Here is a 14,194-nt window from a genome sequence, read left to right as displayed (position 1 = left end):
CTCACAGGACTCATTACATAGTTGTACTCATAGCTAAGCTTTATTACAGTAATGTAACGTGTGTGTGTGTGTAAGAAGGCTCATTACAAGGATGTGGCAACCTATCTTAAAAGCTCATTGACCACATTTAACATCCGACATACCAAGTTTCAGTGAATATGGAGAGGGAGAATAAGTTTCTGAGGATATTTGGGAATAACCAGGTTGCCCCCAACAGTCACATCAGTACATAAGAGGATTAGAATGAAGAAGATGAAGAAGAGTGAGCGTTTAAGTTTTGTGTTTATAGAAGTAAATGTGGAGAACCAGAAACAGGGAACTTCAGACTTTAGATATAAGCTGGAAGGGGAAGTTAATAAAAGAGGAAAAGTACAGGGAAGAGATAATACTGACTCCCAATATCCCAATGGGGAAGTACCATTCCAACCTTGAAAACGTGATTTTTACAGACATGACATAACATTTCAAACTTTATAGTTTTTGTAACAGATATATTTGGATTAAATTGATATATTGAATGTACGGCACTTGGGGGATGTGAGTAACAAGCAGAAAAACCCAGATTTTCTCCTACTATTATAATCTAAACCTGCTTTGTCAGATCTTTTTTCCTAACCCTGGATTTTATGCTAGGCATGCATTATGGCTTTTCTGGTCACATTAGGATATTTCCAAATATCTCATTTTTTAGTAATTTAAAAATCCAATATAATCTTAAAGTCACTTTAAATGTTTTCTATTAATTGTGCCATTGCTTCTGTCTGTCCTTTAATGTTTTGTCTTCCACTTTTTTCTACCTTCTCTGATTTTAACTGAATATTTTATATGATTTCAGTTTCCTCTCTCCCTCTTAGCATATCAGACTTTTTTTTTTTTTATGACTTTTTCAAGTGGTTGCCCTAGAGTTTGCAATACACATTTACAACTTATCTAAGCCCACTTTCAAATAACACTACACCCTTCATGGCTAGTGAAAGTACAGAGTATTTTCAATTCTTCCCTCCTATCCTTTATAACATTGCTGCCATTCATTTCATTTATCCACAAGCTCTAATTACAGAATAAAATTTGGCTGTTATTATTTTGAACAGTGTTATCTACTAGATCAACTTAGAATAAGGAAAATAGATTTATTCTTTCTCTAAAACTCTTTGTTTCTTTATGTAGATCCAAGTTTCTGACCTGTAACACTTCCGCCTCTTGAAAGAACTTCTTGTAACATTTCTTGCAGGTCATGTCCACTAGTGACAGTTTCCCTTTGTTTTTATTTGTCTAAAAAAGTCTACTTTTCTTCTACCTTTTAAGAATAATTTCACTGGATATCAAATTCTAGGTTGGTGTGCTTTTTTTTTTCTTTCAACACTTTAAATATTTCAGTTTCTGAAGATAAGTCCAATGCAATTCTTATCTCTGTCTCCTTAAGCAAGGTTATTTTCCCCCTGATTTCAGTATTTTCTTGTTCTTGATTTTCTGCTGTTTTAAACATACGCACAGGTGTAGATTTTTTAGTGTTTTTATAGTTTGCAGTTCTCTAAGCTTCCTGGATCTGTGGATTTGTGTCTGCATTAATTTTAGAAAATGTTCATTTTTTTTCTTTTCCTCCTTTCTTTCTTTTTCTTCCAATATTCCCATTATGCCTATGTTACACATTTTGTCATTTCCCCACATTTTGGGTATTTTGTTCTATTTTTTTTTTCATTCTTTTTTTTTCTCTTTGTATTTCAGTTTTAGGACTTTCTATTGACATATCTTTAACCTACATTCTTTCTCTTACTGAGTCCAGCCTACTTATGAGCAAAAAAAAAAAAAAAATTCATTTCTGTTTCCATTGTGTTTGTGTTTTGGTTTTCTAGCATTTCCTTGATTCTCCCTTAGTGTTTTCATCTGAGTGCCGTCTCCTACTGTTCCTTGCATGTCGTCCACTTTCCCCACTTCAAAGGCTGGAGTGGGATGGGGTTGAGTATTTTCAGTCCTCTAGACTGGTTAGGTAAAATAGTTTGCCTTAATGGTAGGGTTGATAAGGGAAACAGCTCTGGGCATATTTCAAAATGGTCACTTTTTCTCTCCCCTATCTTCACAGTAAGAACTTGACAGGGCTCCTGAAGGTAAAACTCACAAAAATGTGGGTGGCCTCCCTCCCCCAACAACAACAAGCAGTACCACTTCAAGTTTTTAACTTTCAAGCTAGTCCATGAGTTTAGATCCTCAAGGTAGCCCACAGTGAGCCTCCAGCAATTGTCAATCACAGTTTAGGTGTTCCAATTCATAATGACTCTCTCTAAACTGTGCTCTTTAAATGCCTGTCTCTCCAATTTGGTGGTCAGTTTTCCTGGTGACCTCCATTCTTTCATGGATCTAGAAAGCTGCTGAGTTTTAGTTTGCTCAGCTTTTTTCTTATTGTGAGGATGGAAGTGACTGACCTCCAGGCTCCAAACCATACGTATTGAACTAGAAATGTGTAAGTCACTTTAGAGTATCCTGTTTCCCAGCTCAGGCCTGGCCCGCAAATAGGACTGGAAGGAAAAGGGTAAACCTGTTTTGTCTTGATTCCTCGACCTTTTACTTCTCTATGTCCCATACTCATTCTGTTACTTTCAAATCCATTTAGCATCAGCTTAAGCACGGGAAGAAAAAGCTATTTTAAACAGAGACCATGGTGCCCACTGTAACAAATGCCCAAGAGCTGATGCTTTATGTCAGAAGGTATTTTTTGTACATTTTGGAGATTCACCCAAATTCAGGAACTCCAACACTGCCATCCCCAGATACACAGAATGAATGTTCCAGGCTGCATGTCAGAATTCCCATGCAGATCCTCTCCTGGTGGCTTACTTCATACAACATCATTCTGCTCCTTGGTTGGCTTTTCCTTTCTTTCATTCTACTGGAAATGCTTCTCTTCTTCAAAACAATTCTAACAGTGCTTTGAGTTGATTTGTGTCCCCTCAAAAAAGATACAATGAAGTCCTAAGCCCAGTACCTCACAATGTGACATTATTTGGAAATAAGGTCATTAGACACATAAGAGACGTCATCAAGCTAAAATGAGTTCATTGGGGTGTACCCTAATTCAATATGACTAGTGTCCCCATACAATGGCAAAATATGGATGCAGAGACAATAAATAGGGAGAATGCCATGAGAAGACAAAGATTGGGATAATGCATCTACAAACCAAGGGACATCAAAGATTTCCAGCAAACCACCAGATTCTAGAAGAGGGGCAAGGAACAAAATTTCCCTCCCAGCACTCAGAAAGAACCAACACTACCTATACTTTGATTTTAATTTCCAGAAATGTAAGGCAATAATTTTGTTGTTGTTTAAGCCACCTCCTTCAAGGTACTTTGTTATTGGTAGCCCTAGAAAACAAATACAGCAGCCATGTACCATTATGTCTATTAGCTGTCGGGAAAACTCAACAGTACTTATTTCTTTGTCATCACAGGCACCCTCAGTTAGTCTCCTTCCTTTAAATATTTCCAGGTAAGAGAGTTGCATAATCACCTTTCGGACTGCCATTTCCCAAACTCCAAGATTACTGGTCAAGCCTCGTGCCCCACTCTCCCACCTCAAAATCTCTTACAACCCTCTTCCTCAGTGGCAGCATGGAGTGGCCAGGGGCCAGAACATGCAGGATCTTATACTTTTGTGAAAACAACTTTGGATTCTCTTCTATTCGAGTAGAGACGCTCTTAAAAGTTTTGAACAGGGAAGTAACAAATTCTGATATATTTTATTTTATATTTATTTATTTTTTGAGAGAGTGCACACAAGCAGGAAGAAGGGGCAGAGGAAGAAAGAGAATTTCAAGCAGCTCCCCCCCCCCTCCCCGCCCCGAAATGGGGCTCAATCCCATACTCTGGGATAATGACCTGAGTTGAAATAAAATGTCAGATGTTCAACCAACTGAGCCATCCACGTGCCCCTACATGCATTTTAAAAGGATTCTATAGGGGCGCCTGGGTGCGTAAGTTGGTTAAGCGTCTGATTCTCGGCTTGGACTGTTTCCGCTCAGGTTGTGATCTCATGGTTTTGTGGATTCGAGCCTGGGGTTGGGCTCTACACTGGTAGTGTAGAGCCTGCTTGGGATTCTCTCTCTCCCTTCTATTTCTGCCCCTCCCCTCTCATGCTGTCTCTGTCTCTCTCAAAATAAATAAATAAACTTACAAAAAAAAAAAAAAGACTCTATAGCTGCCAGGTGGATACTAGATTGTAGGGAAGCAAAAATAGGAGCCTGTAGAACAATTAAGAGACAATTACACTCTCCAGTGATGAGTAGAATAATGCTGTAGAGGTGTTGAGAACTGATTAGAGTGCCCTTTGAAAAGACAGCCAACATATTTTGCTGAGGAATTGGAAGTGGGATGTTGGAGAAAGAGAAATCAGAGGATAATATGGACAACTGTAAGAATCCAAGTGTCATTTACTGAGATGGAGAGATATGCAAGAGGAAGTTTTTGGAAGTAGAAAATATAGAGCTTGACGTGCATGTTAAATATCCTAGTAGTATGCTGAATAAGAAGTTGGACATGTGAGTATAGTAATCAGAGAAGTCAGAGCTAGATATGGGTATTTGGAAGCCATCAGCATAGTGAAGTTATGTAAAAGACAATGAAGGGAATGGATGAGATCACATGGGGAATGAGGACAGATAAAGAAGGGAGTAGGTCTGGAGCATAACATTTAGAAATCAGGAAGAATCTATCAAAGGAGAATCAAAAGCGCACCACGATTCCACAAAAGTTAAATCAAGAATGTGTTTCAAGTTTAAAAAAAAAAAAAAAGGATGTAATTAACTGTGTCAAACACTGCTGAATGGTTAAGTTGTAGATTAAGAGTTGCCCCTTGGATATCTCCGGATTGTTTAAATGACCAGGTATCAATACACAAATTTTCCTTTCATTCTAACTTTAAACTACCTAAGGTCTCATATTCAAGTGTGCAGAATTAGAGATCTAGACTTTATGCTCAACATACGCATTCTGTACTTTGTGGGCCTTTTAAAGGATTTTAGTGGGCAATTTTTACTATCAGGAATTTTGCTAGGAAGCCTGCGTTTACAACCAAACTCCTCTTAGCCACGTGACTACAGGTTTCCACAACTGTTTCCAATCTATCCCACTAGTATTCAGGGGATAGGGAAAAGAGCAAGGTCGGGGTGCCTAACCTTAATGTCCTACTTTATAAATCATAACTTTGAAGTAAATTTACTTTTCCAAATCTAGACTTTCCCACCTCCTGTCTTTTCTGGAATTGAATGGACTGGGTAATGCTGAATAAAACATGAGTGGGAGAGTGGGAAATTAGCTGCATGGACAGTCCCGCACATATTTTTAAATTTTCTCTTGGAGAACGAGACTTCAAGGTGGCCCCGTCTCTGAGGATACCTGGGAAGCGGGGTCTCTCGCTTCAGAAGAAGAGGTGAAGAAAAAGCGAGCCCAGCCAACGGGAAAAGAACAGTGAAACTCTTACCTCCCACAAGCCTCTCTCTCCCAGCCCACCTAGCGCCACAGGAACCAACCCAGCGACTGGGCTCCGCCCATTTCCGGATTGTCGCCGCCGCCGTCGCATGCGCAATGACGTTTCAGTCTTCTGCGGACCCCGGAAGTGCGGCTCGAACTTGGTCGGGGCGCGGATCCCGAGAGGGAAAGTCATAACAACCGCACGAGGGAGTTCCACTGGCGAGCTGGAAGGCCACGCCTCCTCCCGCCTCCCCCCGCAGCCCTGTAGCTGGGGGCAGAGCTCAGGTAGGACCTGCGTTTGCGGGGATGTGAGCTCCGGGGGCAGGCCCGGGCGGAAATTAGAGGAAGGGCTGGCCTGGTCGGTCTCGGGCGGGGATTGTTGGCCCTGTGGCCCTAGACTGCTCACGGCACACGCCGTGTGCCCTGCGCGCAGGTGTCCCCTGTCCCGGGACGCCGCTGAAGAGCAGTTCCACCTGTTCTTTCCACTTATTAGGCGGGGCAGGACACGTGTGTTCCCTGGATGACTTTCGTTACAACTGAACATGTGGGGTTCGTTAAGCTCTGGAGACCACAGAGTAATGGGCCCTCGTACGCTTTCTTAGGAGGGATGGTATTGTCTGATTAAACATTTTTTTTCCCTACAAAATTATAATTAACTGCCGAAGCTTTACTAGAAGTCATTCACTGCAAACAGAAGATTAAAATGCAGTTATAAAATTCGCTCACAACTTGTAACATGCTTGAGCTCTGGTGGGACATTTGACTGGAATGAATTTTTAAACTTTTGACTTTGAAATAAAGTTAGATATATAATGGAAGCAGTCTTCTCCCTCCCTCATCCAGAGATGTAACATATTCTTCTAATCTTCCAGAGTGTGTATTTGTTAGGCCAAGTAACTAGTTAAATTTTAGCGATATTTATTAACAGCTAGTGTTCTTGCATTTCTCTTTTTTTCCACTTCCTTTGAAAAGTTGCAGAGGGAAAATCCTGTCGTTTGCAGACTAGCAAGTGCCTCGTAATGTTTATCAAAATAGGTGCAATGTGATGTTTGTTATATGCAATACTTGGTATCTTTTTGTTTTAAAGCAGTGTTAGAGGTAAATTCTTTATTCTTTACCCCATATTGCAAGGGCAGATATACTGTATTCATTCATTTAGGGTGTTTAAAAACTGACTCACAGAGCAAGCAAGCACTGTCTGAAGTGCCTCATGGAGGTATTACTGTCAGTGTTGGTACCGGGCTTCTGATTTTTAAACTGGTGTTCCTCCCACTTAACCTGGGAAAGGCAGGGGTACTCTGGATGTCTTTGAGGCAGAGGCTGGTGGCTGTTGCAAGGCTGGTAGGTGGTAGAATAGTACCAAGACCAAGAAGGAAATATGATCAGTTACGCTGTGAACATCCATCTATTCATTCATGTAATGAATATTTATTGACCACCTGCAGTGTGTCAGGTGGTGTTCTAGGTCCTGAGAGTACAATAGTGAACAAAAAAAGTCCTTGTGTACCTGGAATTTACATTATCGTAGATGGAGAAAAAACATGAGCAAATAAATGTATATCAAGTATTGATAAAAGCTGTGAAGAAAAAATAAAGCCCTTTATGAAGAGAGGGAATCACAGAGGATGCTATTTTGCCTAGTGTGGTCAAGATTAGCCTCTCTGATAAGGAAACGATTAGACATGAGAATGAAATGAGTGACCTCTGCACTCTGCAGGTATGTGGGGATGGGTTTCTTAGGATAATAAAGGTGGTGAGGCAAAGTATGTTTGTTGTCTCCTAGAATAGCAATGATGTAGGCATGAAGGCATTAGAGTTTAAATATCTCGAAAATGAGTATTTATTCAGTTGTTTGGTGTGTGCACGAGAGAACCTTCTTTATTGACAGACTGTTTTTTTTTTCAACTTTCCCAGACCTCCTTGAGGAGAATCTGAAATCTTTAGATGTTTAGAGAGGTTTCCATGCTCTCCTTCAGCACTAACAAAGTTAAAAGTCATTTATTTAGTTGATACATTACCTGTGCTGTTACAGAGTCGGATAAAATTTGCACAGTAGTGATGGATAACTAAGTAGCAAGTACTTCTCTGCCCTGTTGTGAACTTTACTTTTCATTCCTTTTTTTTTTTTTTTTTTTTTACTGTGGTAAAATATACATAACAAAATTTACCATTTTAACAATTTTTTAACTGTACATATTAGTGGTATTAAGCACATTCGTACTGTTATGCAATCATCACTATCATCCATCTCCAGAACTTTTCATCTTCCACAACTGAAATTCAGTATCTTTTAAACATTGACTTTCTGTTCCCCCTCCCTTCAGCCTCTTGCAATCACCAGTCTACTTTCTGTCTCTGAATTTCCCGTCTCTATTTATGGTAACTCATATCAATGGAATCATACAATATTAAGGTCGACTAATATTCCACTGTATGTGTATACCACATTTTTTTTTTTTAATCCATTTGACTGTGGAAGCTTGTGTTGCTTTCACCTTTTGTCTATTGTGAATAAGGTTGCTCTGAATAGGAATGTGCAAATATCTGTTTGACTCTCTGCTTTCATGTGTTTTGCATATATACCTGGAAGTGGAATTGCTGGATCAAATGTCAGTTCCATGTTTGATTTTTTAGGAATTAACTTCCTGTTATCCATAGTACCTCCAGTATTTTACATTCCCACCAGCAATGCAGAGATGTTCCAGTTTCTCCATATCCTTATCAATACTTTTCCACATCCTTGCCAAACATATTCTCTCTCTCTCTCTCTCTCTGTTTTTGATAATAGTCATCCTCATGGGTGTGAAATAGTATCTTCTGTGGTTTTGATTTGCATTTCCCTAATGATTGCCTAATGATTCCCTAAAGAAGGTAAACATCTTTTTATATGCTTTAGGGCCCTATGTATATCTTCTTTGGAGTACTATTCACTTATTTTAAGATCTTATTTTACTAGAAATTTTTGGAGTTTTTGTTTGTTTTTTTTTGGTGAATCTTTTAAGGGTTAAGAAGGCAGCCTTCATGTCTGCTGTTGATTTTTTTTTTTTTTTTAATTTTTTTTTTTTCAACGTTTATTTTTATTTCTGGGACAGAGAGAGACAGAGCATGAACGGGGGAGGGGCAGAGAGAGAGGGAGACACAGAATCAGAAACAGGCTCCAGGCTCTGAGCCATCAGCCCAGAGCCCGACGCGGGGCTCGAACTCACGGACCGCGAGATCGTGACCTGGCTGAAGTCGGACGCTCAACCGACTGCGCCACCCAGGCGCCCCTGCTGTTGATTTTTTTAACCCTAAAATACTGTAATGGTAAAAGCTTCTACTATCTATAGACCAAGTATCTGCCGTAACTCCAAACTTAGAAATAAACGAGACCATAAAGCATCATTTGTAACAGTGAATGAACTTTTTGAATATTAGATTTCGGTGAAAACAGTTCAGAAAAGCCAAGGATCATCCTGACCTGCTTTGATGTTTTTTTTCATTTTTGTTTTTGTTTTCTTTTTAATCAGAAGGAAGGGAGTATATTGATTGACTGACTGTGCCTGTGAAGTAGATCTCTTTTTTCTGGAAACTGAGAAGGCCTGGAAACAGAAGAGATAAAGATGGTGCAGCAGAGAAAAAAAAGTATTGAATAGCAATATAGCAGTGGGATGTGAGTTGGTGGAGAGTGGCAGAGGACATCAGTAACAGTGATAGACAATAAGCAGTAAAACTGGCAGCAGAGGAGATAAGATCCAGCAAGGTGACAGACAGTATATAGCTCTACAGATTGGAATGGGATTGAGGATAGGGTGAGAGAGAGCAAATCGCCAGGTACATCTCAGCGTGTGATTGGTGCTGAAGTCAGCCACTTGGCCTTCAGTAGTTGAGTAAGACCTACTGTGTATCTGGTAATGTGTGTATCCGTCCATCTGGTTCAGTAGTCATGTTTCAAAGGTGTGCAGTGTATATAGTCCTACAGGAATAAACGAAGTTTTCTAGGCCATGTATCACATTATTTCCATCCGTAGAGTAATGAGGTTTAATTGAGTCATTTAATGAATAATTGTGTAAATTAACAGTGTTCAGCATTGGTAAAAAAAGGTTTTTTTTAGATTGTTTAAGAAGGAATTTTTTGGTCCATAATAGCTAATGGCCCATTAGTTCAAGGTAACACTTTTGCTTTTAAACTGTTGATTGTATTGTACACTGTCATTGTCTAGAAAATACTCTTGAGGTAGCTATTTCTGTTATAAAGCTCATTTAAGCCAATTACTTTGCTTTAATTTAAAGTAGTGAATGAAAAATTGTACCACTATTTTGCTCATCACTCTTTGCCAAATTAAAATTGATTAATTTGGTACAGATGAGATGGCAGATGACTGACTTGCTCAAGGTTTCACAGCTGAGTTAAAGACAAGTTAGAGACAGCAGTACTGTGCTGCTTTCTGTGATACTGTGTTGGTGTCTCCGTTTCAGGGTAATAGTTCATTTTTGCAGTATAGATGATGTAAACAATTTTTGTTGTAGAGAAAAATATCACTAAATTGAAGCAAAGTATTTATTGTATGTTCCCATTTCTTTTTTAAAATTAAAAAAAATATATTTATTTTTGAAACAGAGAGACAGACCATGAGAGGGGGAGGGGCAGAGAGAGAGGGAGACACAGAATCCGAAGCAGGCTCCAGTCTCTGAGCTGTCAGCACAGAGCCTGATGCAGGGCTTGAACCCATGAACCATGAGACATGACCTGACCTGAAGTTGGACACACACTGAGCCACCCAGGCGTGTCTGTTTCCATTTCTGTATAGCAGATAGGATATTTATTTTACACATAGTCTAGATTGATAACATACCTAGGGTTGATTTGTTCAAAGGTTGGAGAGATGCTAGTAAGACTAAGATTGTGTATTTGAGCCCTTGTAAGTTCCTTTAAGAGCTCATTACAGAAATGATCACAACTAATACCCAACAATTTAACTATTAACTATTGTTGTGGGATGTAGCTGATATTCTTATCCCCTGCTCATCACATTGCCCTTATATGTGTTTTGGTATAAGGAAGCAGCTAGAATGATACAATATGTGGCTAAACATACTACCTCTCTTTAAAAAAAAAAAAACTATTCAGAGTTAATATCTAAGGTACGGAAGGAGTGTGGTTGATACCCTTTTCATCTGTAAGCATAGCTTGGTTTGTGTGCCTTGTTTACAATATTGAGCAGGCTAGAATTGTAACCAAGATTATAACTCAAGGTAAATTAATTGAAAACAAATGTTCATTTATTTATTTATTTTGAGAGAGAGTGAGCATTGGAGGGGCAGAGAGAGAGGGAGACAGAATCCCAAGCAGACTCCTCAGCTCTCAGTGCAGAGCCCAGTGCAGGACTCAAACTCCTGAAACATGGGATCATGATCTGAGCCAAAACCAAGAGTCAGATGCTTAACTCTTTCTCGCTCTCAAAAATAAACATTAAGAAAATGAAAAAAAAAAATGCTTTGGATTCTGTCTCCTTCTTTCTCGCTCTCTGCCCCTCCCCCACTTGTGCCCTGTCTCACTGAAAAATAAACAAATATTATTAAAAAAAAAAAAAGAGTCAGAGGCTTAACTGACTGAGCCATCCAGGCACCCCTGAAAAAAGTTTTAAAATTTGATTGATGGTGAGATAGTGACATACCCTCTTGATGTGAACTACCCATGCTTCATGGTATCATTTTTATGTATATTATGGAAATGATTCTAGTACTAACTCAAGTAGTTTGGAAATTAATTAATTTGGTTTAACATCCTCTGATATAGTTGGAATATTTATTTTAGGCTTGGTTTTAGAAATTACTTTTGGCCTGATTTCGCTTTCTGGGAAATTATTATTATTCTTCTAAGCAATCACTGGAGTGATTTTATTACTGATATTTCTGTTTTTGCCCTGGATATTGTTGAGCTATATGGGAGAATACTAGATAACGGTACCCTCCATAATACTGCATCGGATAGAGTTTGGAAAATGGAGATCCCCAGGCTAAATGAACCTGTACAATTTCTAATGCTATAAAATTAGTTTTCAGCTAATTTAAGTAAAAATCCAGGTTTTGGGTTTCTCCTGAAAAATAGAAAGTTCCAGTCACACTGGGTCTTCATTCTTATAGCAACAGTGGGGCAAATTGCAACTCCCTTGAAATGAGCTATGTGTTTTCCAGTTTGTTGCAGTCTTTACATTCATACATTGTAAGCTTATGACTTTTAGGGCCTCACCGCCTGTATTGACTGTTGACTTTTTGGTGCCTATAGACTTTTGAATTTTTCATTCTTGCGTTATACAGACTTTAACATGGGTAATTGTCTTTGCCTTTCGGTGGCTATATTGCACCCTTTCATTTTTATTTTCCTCATGTCTACGGTGATTGGGTTGTAGACTCCCTTGCAAACTGATAGCTTATCCTGTAAATTAGATTTTTTAATCCCATTTTACCACAGTGATCTCCCTTAAGCTGCTGTTAAGGCAGTGGTCGGGTCTTTCCTGTAGGTTGTATTATGTCCTGAACTTAAACAGGATGGCTCTTGGTTTGGTTCTAGGATCCAATAAAAATTGGATTTACTGGAGACCAATTTGGACCTTTTTCTGCCAGCATCAAAGCATTTTTTATTCATCATTGTTCTTTTAGAATCTTGCCTACTTTTTTCTAGGTTACTAACATGATAAATCGGTTTGTGCTAATGTATTTGACAGGTAATTGCAATTAGAGTATTATTGTTTATAGGTAGTGTTTTATAATTTTGGAACAGTGTGAGTGATATAATGGTGGAAATTTTATCTGCTTTAGGAATACTGCAAATTTTAAGAAACTAGGCATTTCAATTTTACCATTGAAAACAAACTATTGAAAACAAGCTTATTTATTCTGAATATTTTCTTCAGTAAGAAACATGTATAATTAGTTTTATCCAAATAAGCATATGTTTGTGTTTTTAACTGTTCTGATTAAAAATGTAAGGTTTCTCTCTTTCTCAATGAAGAAAGACTTTCAGCCAGATCAACCATTAATTTTGAAAATATTGTTATGTAAGCTAATTTTCCACTATTTTTTTTTTTTTTTTAATACAGAGACAGTAAAAGAAAGCATTCTTGTTTTGGTAAATCTGAAGGAAGCTCCTTCCTTACATAGAAAATAAATTATTACTGAATTGGAAAAACAGTAGGCAATTCATCGATGATGAGAATGAATGAATCTGGGAGCTTTAGTGGTGTTCACTTGGGATTTAACTATACATTGTCTAGTGCTATGTCACAAATTATCCCCAAATTTCACAGCTTAAAATGAAAACTGTTTATTATCTCACACAGTCTCTTACAGTCCAAAATTTAGGGTCAGCTTAGGGGTGGTTCCGATTTAGGATCTTTCATGAGTTTGTAGTTACAGTGCCAGCTGGCTTGCAGTCATCTTTAGTTTGACTGGGTCTGGAAGATCTGCTTCCAAGCTCACTCATGTGGCTGTTGGCAGGAAGCTTCACTTCTGTACCACTTGAGCCTCTCCGTAGGGCTGCTCACAGCATGACTTCTCTAGAGTGAGGGATCTGACAGAGTGAGAGAGCACCCAAGGTGGAAGCTACAACGCTATAATCTTCTCCTGTTGAGTATTGGTCTTACTGTCAACTCTGGTACTTTGTGGGAGGAGACCACACGAAGATGTGAATAACAGTAGGGAGGAAATGGGCTACCATGGTCTGCCCTCCAGGCCCCAGTGGTTCATGTCCTTCCCACGTGCAGAGTACACCCACAGCTTCCCAAGGCCTCCCATGTCTCATTCTGGTACTTTATCATCTCAAAGTGCAGAATTTCATCATCTCAATCATGTCCAGGCTTAGATGGGATTCCTTCGATTTCCTTAAGCACAGCTCTTTGAGTACGCTTTGCTCAGTCTGCCTCCCCTGCCTGCAATACCCAGTGTACAGTGGGGACAGGCATAGGATAACTGCTAGAGACAGTCTGGTTCTAAAACGCGAAAAGGGGAAGATGCAAAGGTGTCACTGGTTCATAGCAATTCTGAGATCCAGATGGGCAAATATCGGAAGTTTCTTGATGAAGTCTCCAGCTTGGGAATAATTCTTTGAAATTTTCAGCCTTGCCTTCTATACTTTTAGTTTTACCTTTCTTTCTTCATGAAAGATACCAGATGTTTCCAAAGTGAGTAGTTTTCTTAGCTTGCTTCCTGCCAGTAGAGTTTTGGGGTCCAAAAGTCTCTCTTCATTTAAGATCTATTACATCTTTTATATATTAAGCAAAAAATATGTAAGTATTTTATAAATCTTGTCAATGTTATGTGAATTCTATTGGTATACATTCTTTTGTGCAAAAGTCACAACACACTTTTTTTGAGATAAATCTTTTTAGACTTTGGGTTTCTGGAAACAAGGCTGAGGGATAATGCCCTTAATCTTTGTAGAGCTTTATTGTTTGAGAGGATCAATAAAGCACATTCTAATGTCTTTAGAGGGTCTTATGGCTGACTGACTAGTAGTCTGAGGCAACACCTTTAATGGTTTTGAGGTTTTAATGAAAATTTTTTCAGATATACCCTCAGCCTCATTCCTGAACCATATTTTCCTGGAAATATCCTGGATTTTTTCTTTACTCAGAAACATTTATTAATTTTAGTAACATTTGCCTAATTTTATTTTAACAGATTTTATTTTTTAGAACAGTTCTCGGTTCACAGCAAAATTCAGCAGAAAGTTAGGAGGTGGCGCATAT

The 14,194-nt window shown here is 38.8% G+C and overlaps 1 protein-coding gene across 4 annotated transcripts in view; it reads left to right on the top strand.

Annotated features, from left to right (window-relative positions):
• The first annotated feature begins 5,609 nt into the window (after nt 1–5,609).
• Nucleotides 5,610–14,194, top strand: part of FAM172A (family with sequence similarity 172 member A) — a 444,471-nt gene continuing 435,886 nt past the window's right edge. For 3 of the 4 annotated variants that reach the window (XM_047877329.1, XM_047877319.1, XM_047877308.1), the window contains exon 1: nt 5,622–5,750. The gene's annotated coding sequence lies outside the window, so the exon portion shown is untranslated. Of the gene's footprint in view, nt 5,751–14,194 lie in introns of all 4 variants that reach the window. The other variant, XM_047877340.1, reaches the window with a different exon arrangement.

Source organism: Prionailurus viverrinus, chromosome A1 (assembly GCF_022837055.1).
Source record: "Prionailurus viverrinus isolate Anna chromosome A1, UM_Priviv_1.0, whole genome shotgun sequence".
Classification (NCBI taxonomy): domain Eukaryota; kingdom Metazoa; phylum Chordata; class Mammalia; order Carnivora; family Felidae; genus Prionailurus; species Prionailurus viverrinus.
The sequence above is the reverse complement of the archived record's forward strand: the minus strand, read 5'-3'. Positions and strand labels throughout refer to the sequence as shown.